Source organism: Lycium ferocissimum, chromosome 11 (assembly GCF_029784015.1).
Source record: "Lycium ferocissimum isolate CSIRO_LF1 chromosome 11, AGI_CSIRO_Lferr_CH_V1, whole genome shotgun sequence".
Taxonomy (NCBI): Eukaryota; Viridiplantae; Streptophyta; class Magnoliopsida; order Solanales; family Solanaceae; genus Lycium; species Lycium ferocissimum.
In genome coordinates, this window is record NC_081352.1 from 34,000,519 (window position 1) to 34,017,772 (window position 17,254).

The 17,254-nt window shown below is 35.0% G+C and overlaps 1 pseudogene; it reads right to left on the minus strand.

Annotated features, from left to right (window-relative positions):
• Positions 1–3,391: 3,391 nt before the first annotated feature.
• On the minus strand, positions 3,392–6,060 carry LOC132037359 (patatin-like protein 2; annotated as a pseudogene).
• Between the last annotated feature and the right edge of the window lie 11,194 nt (positions 6,061–17,254).

The window sequence follows — 17,254 nt, forward strand, 5'->3', positions numbered from 1 at the left end:
TAAAAATTAATTTAACGAGTACAAATCCTAAAATGAACAATGACGGACCATTTAAAATTTGTAGTAAAGTAACACTATTAATAGTGAGAATGAAAGTAATAATATTAATAGCAGTAGAAATAGTAGCGAAATAAAATATTTAGATTTAACTAATTTAAAAGCCCGAGGAAATAAATTGGAATAAAGGAGGGACAAAATTGGGTGTCAACAGACATCATTCTTACATAATCTTCCAGAAAATTTAGTCGGATCAGAATATGTCTTTCATCAAGCAATCCTATGATTGGCACACTTTTAATTCCACATTGTATTGGAATTACCTTCCTTAATTCTTTAATATCAATATTGTCGTATGAAAACTTACCAATCACTGCATATTGTAATTTTTCCTTCACTATTATCTGTTGTATCTCATTGGAATTCCAAGCAATGAATGGTTCCCCATTGATGTATGTAATTTTCTTTGGAGGAATTTCGACAGTAGTGGTATCTATAATTGTGGGTTTGAATAAATTGGCATATGTTTGGTTCTGTGTTTTGGGCATAGAGTTTTCAGTATGTAAAATTGTAGGTTGTGGATTTAGTGTGGTCTTTGTATTCTGGGCTACCGGTGGAGGTTGTCCACCGGTTGGTTCGGCCATTCCGGCCAGTAGTGGTAGCGGCAAGGGCTAGGGTTTGCGTGGCGGCTAGAGAGAGTTTTTAATGAAAAATAAGCAGGAAAAATAAATTGGCTTCGCCCTAATAATGTTGACTTAGACTTTGTATATGTATTTTAGAATTTATAAAATATGTACAAAATTTAAATTTTGAACCCAATAACTCAAATGATAAGTGGATTCAGTGGCATCCTAAACCCATAAACTTTAAATTCTGAATCTGTCTCTGCCTATTATATCCAGTTAAATTGCCCTGTAGTGTAATTTTCTAAACTAAAGACAATTTCATTTTCAAAACTCGAAGCGAGACCTCTAATTAAGAGCGGAGGATATTTACCAACCACCATAACTTTTGAAGGTGGAAGGGTCAACGCTACATGGGCTGCACACATGTACATTAATTGTAGTTCTTGATACTATAATTTATCAGTAGTTGGTAGTTCTTTCACTTGCCAAAACTTTTGCCACTATTTTGTAAAATGTAGTACACAAACTAATTGGCCTATATTGATTCATCGAGACAGGGGCTTTGCACTTAGGGATCAAAGCGATCAAAGTCCTATTCCAAGACGATAACAAAGTTTCCGTTTGGAAAAAACTCCTCACAGCTTGAAGCACATTCTCCTTAATAATTGACCAGTACTCTTGAAAAAACAAAGGGGTCATACCGTCAACCCCGGGGGAGTCGGACACATTGAAAAAACTGCTTTCTCCACTTCCTCAATAGTAACTTCCCCAATCAATCTCTCATTCATATCCTCTGTAATTCCAGCAGGAATATCATCCCATATCGTAGTCTTTAATCCAGGCACAGACGTGGTGAATAAATTACAATAAAAATTCTCAACCTCACCACTAATTCCTTCCTTATCATATACCCATGATCCATCATCTTTTTGCAACCCTTTTACTAAGTTTCTCCTCCTCCTTTGTACCGTTGCCATGTGAAAGAAAGAAGTATTTTTATCACCTTCAGGCAACCATTGGACTCTTGACTTCTGTCTCCAGAACAATTCTTTATCCTTAAAAAATAAATCTACCTATTTTTTCAGTAGAATTATTTTTTAAAGTCACGTGGTAAATTTTTTTCTGTTGGGTTGGGTCTGGTTAGTTTAAAAAGCTGGCTATATTTTTTTTATTTTTTTTAAGCCAAGGAGATATTTTTTTAAAACGAACAAGACAACCCACCAGAAAAAAATCGCTTCGTGACTTTAAAAAAAAGGGTAGACTTATTTTTTTAAAACCACGTGACATTTTTCTTAATTAAAAGATAAGCTAAATGATTTTTCAAAAAAATTCTAGCAGTGAAAAGGATATATTTGTACCATCTACGTAAAGGCAGGGGTATATTTACACCATTTGTATAACGGCAGGGGTATGTATGCACCACTTTTTTAATAAGGGGTATATCTGGTCTAAATCGCAAAATTAAAGATATATTTATACCTTTGTCCTAGGTTTTAGTCAATTAAACGGGACTCCGAACAACAAAAAAACATTTAAATTTTATTGCACTGAAAAGTACTTCTTGTACTGGCAAAGTTTGTGTGGTTATCGTACGGACCACATCTAAGTACTATGGCACGCTTTCGAAGATTTGATTTGGCAGCCTAGTAAGATATTCTTTTTTCTTTTTTTATTCAATCAACTGGTATCTGAAATTCACTTATCGGACCGATTTAAATTTGTCGTAAGTGGTCCATTAAGATGAAACACTCTTTGTTAGAAATTTCTTTACTTTCAAAACTCGAACTCGAAATTTCTAACTGATAATGGGTGGATCTTATTCATCCAACCACATTACTTAGGTAAACTTGTAACGCTACTTGTCTTATTCTTAGTCTTACTTCTTTATTTTAAGTGAATATTATTTCTTGTTGTGAAAGTAAATGAATATAAATTGAGAGAAATAGTCAAAGTCGTCAAAACATTTAGTCTTGCATACAACGAATAATAGTACTCTTGTGCTCCTGTATTATTGGAGCTGAACTTTTCAAGCTTCTTTAATTGGTTAAATCGGAAGTTTGGCATAAGTTTACTATTGGCTTAATGAATATGGGCCCCCCAAATTTGCTCTTTTTTTTTCTTTTCCATTTTGATCTATTGAACTCCTGAACTCGTCTTCAAATGTGTCTATAAAACCTCCTAAATCTGATTTTTATTAGAAGCAGAGATTAAGTTGGGGAAATGGAGGTGGAGTAATATTTTAGACATCTGGTAAGCTATTAATTCTTTAGGTCATGGATGTGTCGGTTTTTGCTAGTTTCTTCTCTTCCATTGCCAGCTTAATTAAGAGCTACTCTTTTTTCCCCTCTCAATTGCTGCTAATCTTAGCTAAAAGAAGGCATAATTAAATTAGAATATATATATATATTAGCATGTTACTAAATTGAAGATGGAATACTATGTAAGTCGGATTGTGTTTTATAGACACACTTGAGGACGAGTTCAGGCCACGTTAATATGGGCTTGAGATTGGGAATTCAGATTAGTGTTATTTACATATATTATTATATTTTGTATTTATGTATTAAAAATTTGGTTAAACCGAAGTATCGGAACATTAAAATCAAGAACTGAACCGAACACCGAAGTTTTGAAAAAACCGAAATCGAACCGAAAAACCGAATTAATTCGGTTTGGTCCGATTTTCGATTCTTCGTTATTTATGTCCAACCCTACTTTTAGCAGACAATAAAGAATGTTGTGAGTAAGACACTATTTTTATACGAAGAATTACGTAGAACTATTAAAGAACGTATAATTTACATATGTCAGATGTGTATATATGAATGATGATGAATACATTTTACAGTAGTACTAGTACTACAAATAAATAAATCGAATTTCATAAAGTACTTCCCTATACCTAATATTCCTCCGAAATTTAGAAATTTCATCGGGAATATAGCTAGGAAATTTACACTGATAATATATATATATTACATTTACTTAATTTCTATATGTAGGATCTTCTTGATGACTGCATTACTTCGAGACTGTTGTGACAAGTGGCGACCTTGACTCACGAAGTCTTCTTTCATTGACCAATAATTTTGCAAACCTATCACAAATTAAACGAAACATTTTAATGAGTTAACTTATGACATAAACATAACAAATTAGACAATATGACAGTAAGACTAGCTAAAATACATTGATAATACAAAGATATTTTAAACTGTTAATGTATATATGGTTAAATCGATCTTTAATATATCAATTTAGTCACCAAAGAACAAGTCAGGACTTTTCTAACACCATTTTGGTTTCTCTAATAAGAGCGAAAGTTTGTTTTTTCTAAAATGTTTCACATACTTTTTTTTTCCTCAAAGAGCCCACGTAATATCAAATTAAAATTCTGATGATATACCTTTTAAGGGCTTCCTCATTATTGCCTCCTTTAGGAATTGGTTCTGTCAAACCCGTTTCCAGATTTACCCTTGAAAGTGGCTTCTTCAATAAATTTTTCCCTATTTCCACTAGTCTCTTCAAATTTTCCTTTGTAGCTACATCCACTGAAGCTTCTGTTCCACTCAGTCCATCATCCTGTTAATTGGTTTCAATAAAGAAAATGTTTTATTAATCAACCACTACCCATCAAATGGAAGGAGAAAAAAAAAAAAAAAGACGATAAGACAAAAAAGATACGTACTTGAATTCGAAGGTAACTATTCTCACAATGAAGAGCTTGAAAAACAACAGAATTATGATAATCCACCATATCGGCACTTGACTGTGTGAATACTTCGACTAATGGCGTGGAACCTTTGTGAAATAACCAATCAACAATACCCCATTTAGCTGCCATGGATGAATTATATTTTTGTTCACATTTTGCAGCTCCTGTCCCTATTGATATTACAAGGAAACGCCCATAATCCATGGGTTTTATTGGAAAGAAATCTGGATTGTCCTTTAAAATTTCTTTGCTCACTTCTGATATTGCAACCAAACCCTGAAAAATACAATATGCCAATATAATTTTAGTGTTTTCTCAAAATTAGTAACGTCATGACTCATGACATGTAACTTGCTAAACGCATGTCAAATTAAAATAAACTGATATAGTCTTCTTTTTTTTTTTTTTTAAATATCAATATATATATATATATATATATATATATATATATATATATATATATATAAGTTAAATTCTTACGGATTATTTGCAAGAACACCACCATCAATGAGATGATGTTCTCTAACATTGCCTTTGCCATCTTCAACTTTGAAAGAATGAGCAAGAAGACAAGTTGAGTCAGTTTAAGCATCTTTGATACAAACATCGGACATCTTTGCATCATAACATGCAGATCGTTTCGTCTGTACCAAAAAAATCGAGATTACATTAATTCCATATTGTTATAAAACTAGAAAATAAAATTACAGAGTACACATTAAAAAAAAATGGAAGTGTAAAAGAATTTTATACTGTCAGTATATATATAAATTAATTTTATGTATACCTCATAAGTGGAGAAAATGGTAGGCTGCAATTTCTTGATATCAAAAGTGGGAATGACAACGTTGGTTACAGTGTTGCTAAGGCGAGTATCTTTCAGCTTCTCCTTGACAACCTCATGCAGGTATTTGCCATCGTATTTTGGTCCTATTATAGGTTGCACCATGTTTCCAATAGAAGCAAACCAACCACTGCATGTTTGTGAATTCAACTAATATTAAATTAAATTGTATTATTTGGTTAATGTTTGTACACGATCAATTCAATTTAACCGACTACATAAAGAGTTAATATTGTTGTAACCGTGAAGAACTTGTATATTTTTGTATATATAAAACTCGAATTAAAGCAAAAATTATATAAATATGTACGTACCACTTCTTTTGGGGGAAAATCTTTGGACAATGATCTAAGTAGAATGGGGTAATATCTTTGGCTGCATATAGTGGACGATTATTTTCGTCCGGAGCCGTTAGCATGGCCGTCACAAGGCCACCAAGATTGCCCAAAGAATCACGCGAAAAGTGTCTGCAGTTTCGCATCCTTTCCATCCAACTCCTGCAAATTTAATACTAGCTGTTTTATTTACCATGCATGCAAAAATTAAAGTCGTAAAAGAGGAACTGACGGATCATTATGTATAATATTATGTGTATAAAAGAAAATTGACCTGAAGTTGGGATTCAAGAAAACTGAGGATGGTAGCTGGAATAATTCCTCGAATGCCACCTCCATCAATGCTAAGAATAGTGATCAAATCTCCATAAGTTGGAGGTTGGATTTGAGATGTTTTTCTCTCCATGTTTTATGACTTATTCTACTAAAATAAGTGATACTATAATCAAATAGATGGTATTGGAAACTGATTCTAAATCAATAATCTTACTATTGAAGAGCTAGAAGGCTTGGACAAAGTTGTTAACTTATAAAGTGTGTATATTGTAGGAGAATATTGAATTAGTTTAATGATATGCCATTGCAATGTAGAAGATAACATACTTATAGGCCTCATCTGTTTTAGAGACTTGGTGACTTAAACGGTCAAATTAAAGAATTGACTTATTAAATGAAGAAAGATTCAATGAAAAAATTGAAGAAAATTCTGGGAAACAAGTAGCAAGGACAGAGTATAACGAAGTCATGATATTAAACACGCCAGAAAAATATGTCGTTATTCAATTAAATTGTACTTCAGAACAACAAAAAACATTTGGACTTTTCTTGCATTGAATATTATTTTTTTCTTGCTCAGCATGCAGCAGCAGCCAGAGAAAAGTAGTAATACTCCTTAAGTTTTGTGATGTAACGGAATGGACCACGCCAAGCTATGGAACTAGTCGTGCTGGAACAGTGTAATTTTTTTTTATTTTTTTTTACGTAATTCATCTTGTTTTTAAGATTACAAATTTCACTTTTATGAAGATTTATGATATATAAATATGTGTGTTTTCGGTGATATGATATTGTAAAATAGTGTGAGTGTATATACTAAGTTAAACTCATTTTCTCAAATTTTTTCTGTCAACCATCTGAGATTAAATACCTTTGTTTTTAATGTTATCTTCTTTAATTTTTTAGTATCGTGAAAGAAATAGTTAAATTGAGAGAAGTGGTCAAATGTCGTCACTGGGGCTGAATTTTCCAAGCTTTAAAAATTGGTTCAATGGGAAGTTTGGCATAAGTTTACAATTCGACGTCGAAAAAATGTTTTCTTCTTTCAAATAATAACAGATTCGCGTGTAAGAGAACACAAAAAACAAGGTCACATTGTATACAGTATATTGCAAACCAATGATTTTCCAACTAGAAGAGTACATAAAAGACGCTTTTTATTATACTTCTTTGATTTCCTCTGCTGAACCATATTAGAAGTTTTTACTTTCAATGTGTCATCAAATATATATGTGACAGAATGTAACAAAGCGCCAATTTCTTATAATCACAATAGGAGTACGTTTTATAGAAAAACTGTTTAAACTTATTTTTGTATGACCTAAAATTGGTCAATCTTGTCTTCCCCTTGAACTTTTGGAGTTTGGTCTATTCATACCCTTGTCGTTAACATCATCTCGTAATTGTCATTGTAGTTAACATTGCTTCAGTGTAAATTAGTTAGACTATCCATGTATCCAAGTTTTCGAGGAAAAAAATGTCCAAATTTATCCCCTCAGTGTTTTACTATAATTTAAAATAACCTCCATGTTTGAACTCGATTACTGATCAGGCGCAAAAGCGAGCCTTTTACTTAAAGGTTGGAGTAATGTTTAGACCAGAAGTTTATGGGATGACAAATTAATTACAGCTACTTAATTTCAAATAGTACATGTACAAATTCGATCATTATATTACCTTCTTTTATAACACAGCAGCACATATACAACATGGATATGAATGATCTATGTAGGATTTTATAGTAGATTAAATTAGAGTCCGGCGCCTAAATGGCACCTTTTTTAAGCCAAAATTCCAAAAGGAGTTGTGGGCTACACGATAAACCAAAACAGGTTTATCTTGTAGCCCTCACGAGTTACCATACTTTTAACGAAACCTCGTCTGTTCTGTCTCCAATTTTTATTTTATTTTTAAATGTTGCTGTGGAACCTACATGATTTGCAAAACATTTTATTTTTTAAACTAATGGCAAATCGTGTAGGGTACACGATTTGCTATTTCAATTTTTTTTTTTAAGTCCATTTTTTCTAATAGCTTCTCAATATCTCTATCCAAACGTTAAGATCAAATCACTTGCCGTCTTTGTCTGTCTTTGATCCCTTTTGATAGACATATTGATATTATTTGATAATTTATTTAGAGGATGATAGCATTTAATATGTTATTCAATTCCCTTTCAATATATATAATATTTTTTTGCCTCCACATAATCCTCATCCACTTTTTCCAACTGAAAGCTATAAATTCTACAAAAAAAAAAAAAAAAATGTCACATAATATTTAAATTCTCCAACTGAAGGCAAAACGTGGTGCAGTCCACGAGTTGTGATATATATATATATATATATATATATATATATATATATATATATTTTTAAATATTTATGTAGTAAATAGTGTAGGGCTACACGGCTTGCTAATTAAGTATTAAAAAAAAAAATTGCAAAACGTGGGGCAGTCCACGAGTTGAGATTTAAAAAATAATAATAATAAATTATGGAATGACGTTACAATGGTCCGTTAAAGGAGCTGCAAAATGTAGATGGGGACACGATAAACCCTTCCTTTTTGGTTTATCATGGATTTCCCAATCCCCTTTGGTCTTTTGGCTTCAAAATAGTGCCCTTTAGGCTTCGGACTCGATTAAATTATGTGAAATTTAAAATTGAGATGCAGTAGTTATTATTCTTATATCTTACTATATGACGTTGCAGTCAATTTAAGAAGTATATTACACAAGAAAAAGAGTTTAATTTGCACGTCCCGATTCATTGTAATTAGAGAAGATTTGTGGAGGAGGCCACTTTCAAGTTTTAAATGGGAATAAGGCCACTCAATTTCTTTTTTCAATTATTTTTCGGAATTAAGGTTTAGAAAAAGGGGAATGGGGTATATTTTATAATTTTAAAAAGTTTGGAGATTTTAAGTTATACACTTAAGTCCCTGTAACTTGTAGTAAAATATACAAAGCCCCTTTCTCTTTCTCCTAAAATATGCATAAGTCTCATTCTCTCTCTTCACTCTCTTCCCTATCAAGACCAATATCTTCAGTCGATTTTTCTTCTCTCTAGAGCCCAGAAGCTCTCTAATCGTCGTCCTCAAGTATATTAATTAATTTTGAATCAGTGGCGAAGCATTTTTAGATCCATATTGCCTATTTAAAAGTATGGTTTGATTAATTTTTTTTTTTTATCTTGATAAAAACTTAGTGTTCATAAAGTTCTACTTTTTTTCAAAACCTTTGAAGTTTTGCCTGTTTTTCCGTCGAAATGTGTGTTATTTATACTTATTTTGCTTGTTTCGATCTTTCTTTTTGTGTTTTTGTTTTTTGTAAATTATGGTCTATTAATAGACTTTTGGTTGATTATTCTTATTCCCTATCTGAAAAACAAGCAAAATAAAGTCTCTATTTGAGGATGGTTCAGATACAACCGCCACGTCCCCATTCAGGATGGTTCAGATACATATGATTCGACAAAGCCTGTATTGTTTATATATAGATCGTATAAATCCCTAGGTGTAGAGGAAGAAGAGGAAAAATACTCCCCCGTTCTGGTGATATATATGGTTCAAACCTGTTCTACTGTGGATCATAAGAATAAAAAAAGAAGATGTGAAGAAGTTAGCCGAGATGTAAAAACCAGAAGAAAGAAAAACGGGAGAAGAAAGCTTCAAGAACCAACTCAAAGCAAGTTCCCTTCTTTTTCTATTTTCACAATCCCGTTAACACTACTATGGGAAAGAAGAAAATTAATATCATTACTGTCTATGGTCTTCAAATATGATTAGATGATGAGATTTAACTAAATTATGGGAGAATATGTATACCTTCATTCAGGGGATTCAAATGACCATTAGAACTTTATCGGGAGAGATCTGCGAGGACATATAACTAGATATAGTAACGGCTTTGACCAAACACATGGAGATATAGTTGTGGTACCAGACATGCAAAAGTGACCAACAGAACATTATCAGGATAGATCTGCTAGGACATAAGTATAACATAATATTGTAACAGTTCTGAACAAACACAAGCCTTAGACTTCATCCTTACCAAAAACAAGGGATAAAACACGCGTGTAAGGACTATAAAATCATGCTAGGCCACACCCTAGCCACCTGATGGTAGGTTATGTGAAGCGAAAGAGTTAGAAGAGCTACTAGGATCCAAAAACTTGGTGGGAGAAGCTAAAATTCATAAACCAAATATAATTCATGAAAAAGTTGAATGGAGAAGGATGAGACTTAGAAGCCAATGCAAGCATCCTTCAGAAAGAAAAGACAAGTTGCATTAGAAAAAGTAGCAAATGAAGTTCTAGGTATATCTAAATGCCTAGGACTTCAACCATAAGAATCATGTTAATGGAGTAAGGAGGTGCAAAGAGCTATTAAGGCGAAAAGAGAGCATAGTAGGTAACCAACAGCGGACTAGGAGGTTTTTGAAGAGTATATGATGGCAAGGAGAGAAGCTAAGCGGACTAGGAGGTTTTTGAAGAGTATATGATGGCAAGGAGAGAAGCTAAGGAGGTCATTAGTGCAGGGGGAACGCCGACAAAATGTACCAAAAAGAAAGAAAAGAGGTAACGATCTGAACCTAGTTAATTGTAATCAAAAAACCATTTCCAACAAGTTTTGATCGAAGATAGGGAGATCAAAGATAGAATTGAGACACAAATCATGAGGATAATTTTGCAAATATCCATACATCTGTGGCCGACAAAACCTTAGCTGACTCTAACGGATAGGTCCGTAGATATCACTTTCAATCTCATGGTCAGAAATGATAGAACTCGGGAACAAGCTAACAAAGCAATGCCGGGTAGTAGGTTTTACAACAATAAACTTACAACTACAAGAACAAATCATGAAACATAGATGTCCAAGTCTACGAATAAAGCAGCCATGTACCTAGACTGTTTAACTTGGTTGTCATTCCAAGCTTAAAACAGATGAAACTTGGAAGTGACATATCTACGTTTTAATGGGTCATTTTTTATTTTTTTTTAAATTTTCCCAAAGATCACCGGAAGGTGGTATTGAATATTAATCGTTTTAATTACAACACTGGATAGAGACTATCCACCAAAAATTGAGATTGAGCTTACAACAAAAAAGAACTTATTGCTCAATCTCTTCATATACAAGCAGTTAGCCTAACTAACAAAGAAATTAGCCTTATCAAACTTTGACCTAATGGAGGGAACTTGTCTTTTGTCTAAGATGTAAGGTCCTTTTGCTCCATTTGGTAGCTCTTGATCTGATAAGTAGATGTTCTTGTCATTGGACTGTATTGCCTGTTTTGCTAGCCAATCTGCAAGTTGATTAGCCTTCCTATAGCAATGCGTAAACTTGACATTTGAATGTTGCAAAGACCTCACTAGTATCTTCTATTATCTTGTTGAGCTTGAAACTCCCTGCTTTCTTGTTTGTGAGCATATCTGTGATCACCATAGAGTCTAGCTCTATGACCAGATTATTGTATCCATGCTGTTTGCACTAGTTCCCTCCATACCAGGCTGCTTTAGCCTCTGCCATATTATGACTATTGCACTGATAGGTTACTGAAAATGCCATGATCAGTTGTCCCTCTGCATCTCTGAGAGCTCCTCCTAGTCCAAAAAGATTCCCATTATTTTTGTTGTAACTTCCATCAGTGCTCAATTTCTATACCCTTGGCTCTAGTTTTTGCCAACAGTTCACCATGATCTTTGGTATTGGTTGTAGCTTCAGTAGCTTGTAGCAAAATTCTTTTAATGGTAGAGTTAGCTTGTATCCTGGGAAAGACTTGACTGTTTCTGCATTGACAATCCATCCCACCTGCTGTTCAAGCTTGTACCAACTAAATTTGTTCTGATTACCATACCTGCAAGCACAAGTTTCCTTCCAAAGAGCCCAACATATAACAATAGGAGTGATCTGTAAAATAAGCCTATGAACATCATTCTTAACCTTCTCTTGCCACCAAGAATTAATGACATGTCTTATTGGGAGGTGGGAATGTTTGATACCCAGAGGGGCACGAAGGAGATTCCAAATTTTACTAGCTGTTGTCCCTTGACTGAACATATGGTTCATGGTCTGGTCACTAGCTGTATTGCAGCAGTAACATTTGGAATCCATTTGCTTGCCAAACCTACTAATTACTTCCTCAAATGGGAGCTTATTTTTACAAATTCTCCAAGTCAGAAAAAAAAATCTTAAAAGGGATGGAAGAGTGCCATACCTTATTAATTAAAGGCTGAGGAGCTTTTTTATTCCTTACCAGATCCCAAGCTGACTTGTTGGAATATTTGCCAGTCTCTGGAAGGTCCCAGAACATCTGATCATCCTTATCAATGTTACCAATATCAATTTTATGGATGTTGTCACTCATTTGAGGGGGCAGAGTCCTATTAAGCTTTTCACTATCCCACTTGCCTTGTTTGATGAAGTGCTTGACTAAAAGCTTGGAGCTCTTAGTAGAATTGGGGACTTGGTGAGCAAGAGGATCCTTACTAGTCCAATTGTCCCACCAGAATGAGCAAGAACCAGAATTCACTTGCCAAACCATGTGCTTTTCTGCTTCCTCTCTAACCTGTGTCATATGCTTCCAAGCATGAGAATCACCTGATGCCCACTTCTTACCAACCACATGAGCTCTGAGAGAGAGTTAGAGGTTCTCAGCCTCCACCATCTTTTCATGGCTAAAGTGTTGCTGATATCATTCATACTTCTAATGCATGTGCCCCTTCTTCAAAAGGAACACACAGACTACTCCAGGAGCACCAATGGTACTTATGATGACCTTGATTACTGCCCTAGAGAAAATTGGCAAAATGTTTCTCAATTAATTTAAGGCTACTTTTAGGAGGAGACAATGCAGAGAGAGTATAAATAAGAAGGGATTGGAGAACACTTTTGATTAGCACTACTTTTCCCCCATAGGAGAGTAACTTACCATGCCAACCATTAAGCCTTTTAACCACCTTACTAATCATGTAGTCAAAGTATTCCAGTTTTTTCCTTCCCACATATAAGGGACAACCAAGGTAAGTGAAAGGGAAGCTCTTGTCCATGAAACTAGTGCAGTCTCTAATTTTGTTAATTCTCTGAGCAGAAGTTCTAGGAGCAGGAAAAAAGAAACTTTTATCTCTATTAACCAACTGACCAGAGCTATTCTCATACTCATTAATAAGCTTCATAATGAGTTTCAAAGAGGAAGTTTTACCACTACTAAAGATGACAATGTCATCAAAGATAAGCAAGGTGATTACTAGTAGGGCAATTAGAGGGCATAGTAAAAGGAATGAAATTCCTATATCTAGCAAGATTATTAAGAGATCTGGACAAAACCTTAGCAAAGAAGAATAAATAAAGAAGGGGACAGAGGATCCCTTTGTTTTAATCCTTGAGAAGAAGAAAAGAAACCATTTCTAGATCCATTTATTATCACAGAGTACCAATTCTCAGAAATCAGGTTATAAATGATATCTATCCAGAATTTGGAAAACCCAAATTTGTCCAAGAAAGCTATAACAAAATGCCGAGACATTCTGTCATATGCCTTAGCCATGTCTAGCTTGATCACAACATTGCCACCCTTGTTAGGTTTGGAGATATTCTGGATAATTTCTTGAGCTAAAAGGACATTTTCGCATTACTAGCCTCTCTTTAATAAAACCACTTTGGTTTGGAGAAACCAGATTTTTCAGTAAGGGGTTAAGTCTTAAAGAGATGATTTTTGAAACAATTTTGTTGGTAAAATTAGAGAGACTTATGGGTCTGAATTCTCCACATCTACTAGGGGTGTCAACTTTTGGGATTAACACTAGACATGTATGAGAGAAATACCTGGTGAGCTTTTTTCCTTTGAAGAACTCCTGTACAAAAGCAACAGTGTCATCCTTTACGATGTTCCAACAATTCTGGAAAAAAAATCCATTGAACCCACTGGGCCAGCTGCACTAGTTGCACTTAGGTTGAATACAACCTCTTTAATCTCCTGTTCATCTGGCATTAGATTCAACCTGTCATTTTTCTTAGGAGAAATAATGTTAGGAATACAGTTAAAAATATTAGGGTTAATGGAGGGGGTTGGAAGGTTAAAAAGTTGCTGAAAATGCTTGATAGCAGCTCTTGAGATCTTCTCATCTCCACTGATCCAATGGCCCCTACTATTCTTGATCATGGACAGGACAAGTTTCCTCCTTTTTTCCCTGAGAATGCTATGAAAATATTTGGTATTAGTGTTCCCCTCTTCAAACCATTTACACTGAGATTTTTGAGTAAGAATGGAATCTTGTAACTTCATCCAATGAATATACTCAGCATGGGCTTTGTTAACCTCCATTCTACTTTGATCAGTATTGGTTTGAATATCCAGTTCCTCCAAGTTTTGTAGCTTGGTTTCCCATTCTATAGTTTTTTCATGAACATTGCCTATCTGTTCCCTTGACCAAAGGCTGAGTTTCCTTCCCATTATTTTCAACTTAGATTGTAAAATCCACATGGGTTTCCCTTGGACTGATGTACCCCATATTTCTTTGACAATATCCATAAAACTTGGTTGAGTAACCTAGAAATTTAAGAACCTAAAGTATGAAACATAAGAACTATTGGAGTCCTGGTACTTTATTAGCAGAGGTCTGTGGTCAGAACCAGTTCTAGCCAAATGTCTGATAGAACTATTCTGGAAGAGGTGGTCCCATTGGTCATTGATAGAAACCCTGTCCAATCTTTTCCATATCCGCTTTCTAGGCCTCCTATTATTACACCAAGTGAAGTTTGACCCAGTGAATCCAATGTCAGTTAAACCACAAATATCCATGCAGTTTTGAAAATGTAAGCTTTTGATCATTCTATGAGGGTTGCCCCCCATTTTCGCTGAGGGGTCCAATATCACATTGAAATCACCTTCAATGCACCAAGGACCATCAATCCTCATATTATCTTCTTCAAGACTTTCCCAAAGATCTTTTTTTTCTATTGTAGAGCATTTTGCATAAATAACTGAGATGAAAATATCCTCAACACCTACAACATTATTTATTTTAAGAGTAATATGCTGATCATCTTCAGAAATTAGGACAATACTAATATTGTTGCTCTAAAAACAACAAATCTGCCCATTTTGATTAGCAATGCAGTTTTGATATCCCAGGAACTTTTTGTAACCTTCAATATTTTCTTTAGCCACAAAAGGCTACGAATGGCCTTTTTTGACCTCACACCCCTTATATTCCAAAAAAGAGCATTAATCATTAATATTACTAGGGATGTTACCATCCTTTTGTTCCCTCGTTTGTAAGGTATGATTTTTGCTATTTTTCCTTTTATCATTCTTCTTTGATTTACCTCTACCTTTGTTGACTTTTGTAGGTTCATCAGCATCTGATTTCTCTTCGTGCTCAGGCTGAATGTAGTCACTGTCCAGAGCCTCCACTCTTCTATTGGTTGAATGATCTAAGGATTCCTTCATGTTAGATTGCACTTCTGTATGATCTTCTAGATCATTTTTGTCTTTCAATTGCTCAGTTGGCCCTTCAATATGCAATATGTTTCCCAAATCTACTACCAAGTCTAATCCTGGCATATTTCTTATTTCAGTGGGAACAGTAGAGTTTCCTGAGGCAATATCAGGAGTGCTTGAAGTTTTATCTTGTATGCAATCATCCTTAGTGTTCCTTTCTTCATTTATAACCTTGTCTTCTTTGTTTTGGGACACATTAGCCTGCTCTTCTTGATGTTCCAAGCTATGATTTACAGCCTGATCCTCCCCTATAATCTGATCCTGCTCAATCACCTTTGTACTGTTTTCTAACTTTCTTTTTTTCTTTCTTTGTGCTCCTTGAGTGTTATTGATGTTGTTTATCTCCACTTCTTTTGAATGGATTTCCTGAACAGCTTCAGAATTATCCTCCATACTTTTCCCTGGAGTGACTGGCTTGAAGATAACCTTTCCCTTCTTTTTTGGCATCTTCTTGTATTTCTTTTTCTTCTTTTTCTCCTTTTTTTCTTTGGCAACCTTGTCTTCTTTGGCCTTGAAAATGTTATTGATCTGTTCTTCCTTGGTGTCCTCTCTTTTTTTGCTATTAACTTCCTCTACTTTCTTATCTTTTTGCACTTCATTATCCTCTTGCTCAACTTTCATGTTGTGTTCTTTTTTCTGTTTGTCATTTTTCTTTTCTGCCCTCTTTTGTTCCATCTTCCTACATTGGATTATGGAATGTCCCAAAATCTTGCAATGAGTGCAATATTTTGGTGGGTTCTCATATTCTACTTTTTGAGTGAAACCTGAGCAATATTCATCCTCAGTACCAATCCAAATAGAATTTATTTTAGGCTTAGTAAGATTCACCTCCACCCAAATTTTAGCCATACTAGGACGAGTTCTATAATCAATGGCAGCGTCCAACGACAAAAGAGTACCTAGAGGACTAACAATTTGTTTCAAATAGTGCCAGGCATGGCAGTGAAATGGCAATTCAGGTAGTAGTACCCAAACTGGCACTATTGGGGAATCTTCGTCCGGTTTTGTTACACTTCCAATTTTATTTCAAGTAGATTTTGGCTTATTGGCGGTGTATACCCTCGGTTCGGTAGTCCGCACCAAAGCTTTACTCACGAGATATTTTGCGTTGTAGGTGTGCAGGAATATAAGTGGGCATCCTTGACATTACAGGGGAGTTAGAAGTGAAACGAATCGAATCGGAGTGAAGCGAAGCAATTCGAGAACTGTCGAAACCAAGGTCGGCATCGACACGTTTTCGACGAGCCGTCGACACATCGATGAACCGTCGACTGGCACCGTCGACAGGGTTCAGAACTCAGACATTTCAAGTGGCGGTTCGACGGACCGTCGACACGTCGACGACCCGGCTCGTCAACCCGCGGACCTGGAAGTTTCCAGCCATGTCTATAAATATAAGAGCCCACGTTTTATTTCATTATTTTCCAAAAAGAGCAGATTCTATATCTCTCTAGAACCCTCCAAAAACTCTCCCTCCATTTTCACAACAATCTCTACCAAAAAGCCAAGATCAAGCCAAGAATTAAGAGATTCATATACGAGGAAGCCTACTAGGGTTTGTGGGGAGTGAGGATTCCTTTGGCATGCAAGTGGAGGATTCCATTCTAATGGAGTAGAGTGACTCAAGGCTTGTCCCCAAGTGCTTAAGGTAGAATCGCAAGTTAGAGAGGCACGCGAGTGAGCGATAGAAAGAGTTGAAGAGATACAAGGTATGTAAGGCTCGTCCTTTCTTTTCTAAGGCATGATCCCGATGGCATGAATCCCCTATCTCTCCATGACCTTCTCCCATCCCATGAACTATGAGTCCATGTCAGATAGAGCCTCTTATGAGAAAAAACGAATAAGATATATTATGAACATGATAACGGTAAGGATGAATTAAAGTCTTGTGATTCTAAAGCTTATGATACAATACTCTCACGATGTTCATGCTATGAATACGATATGCCG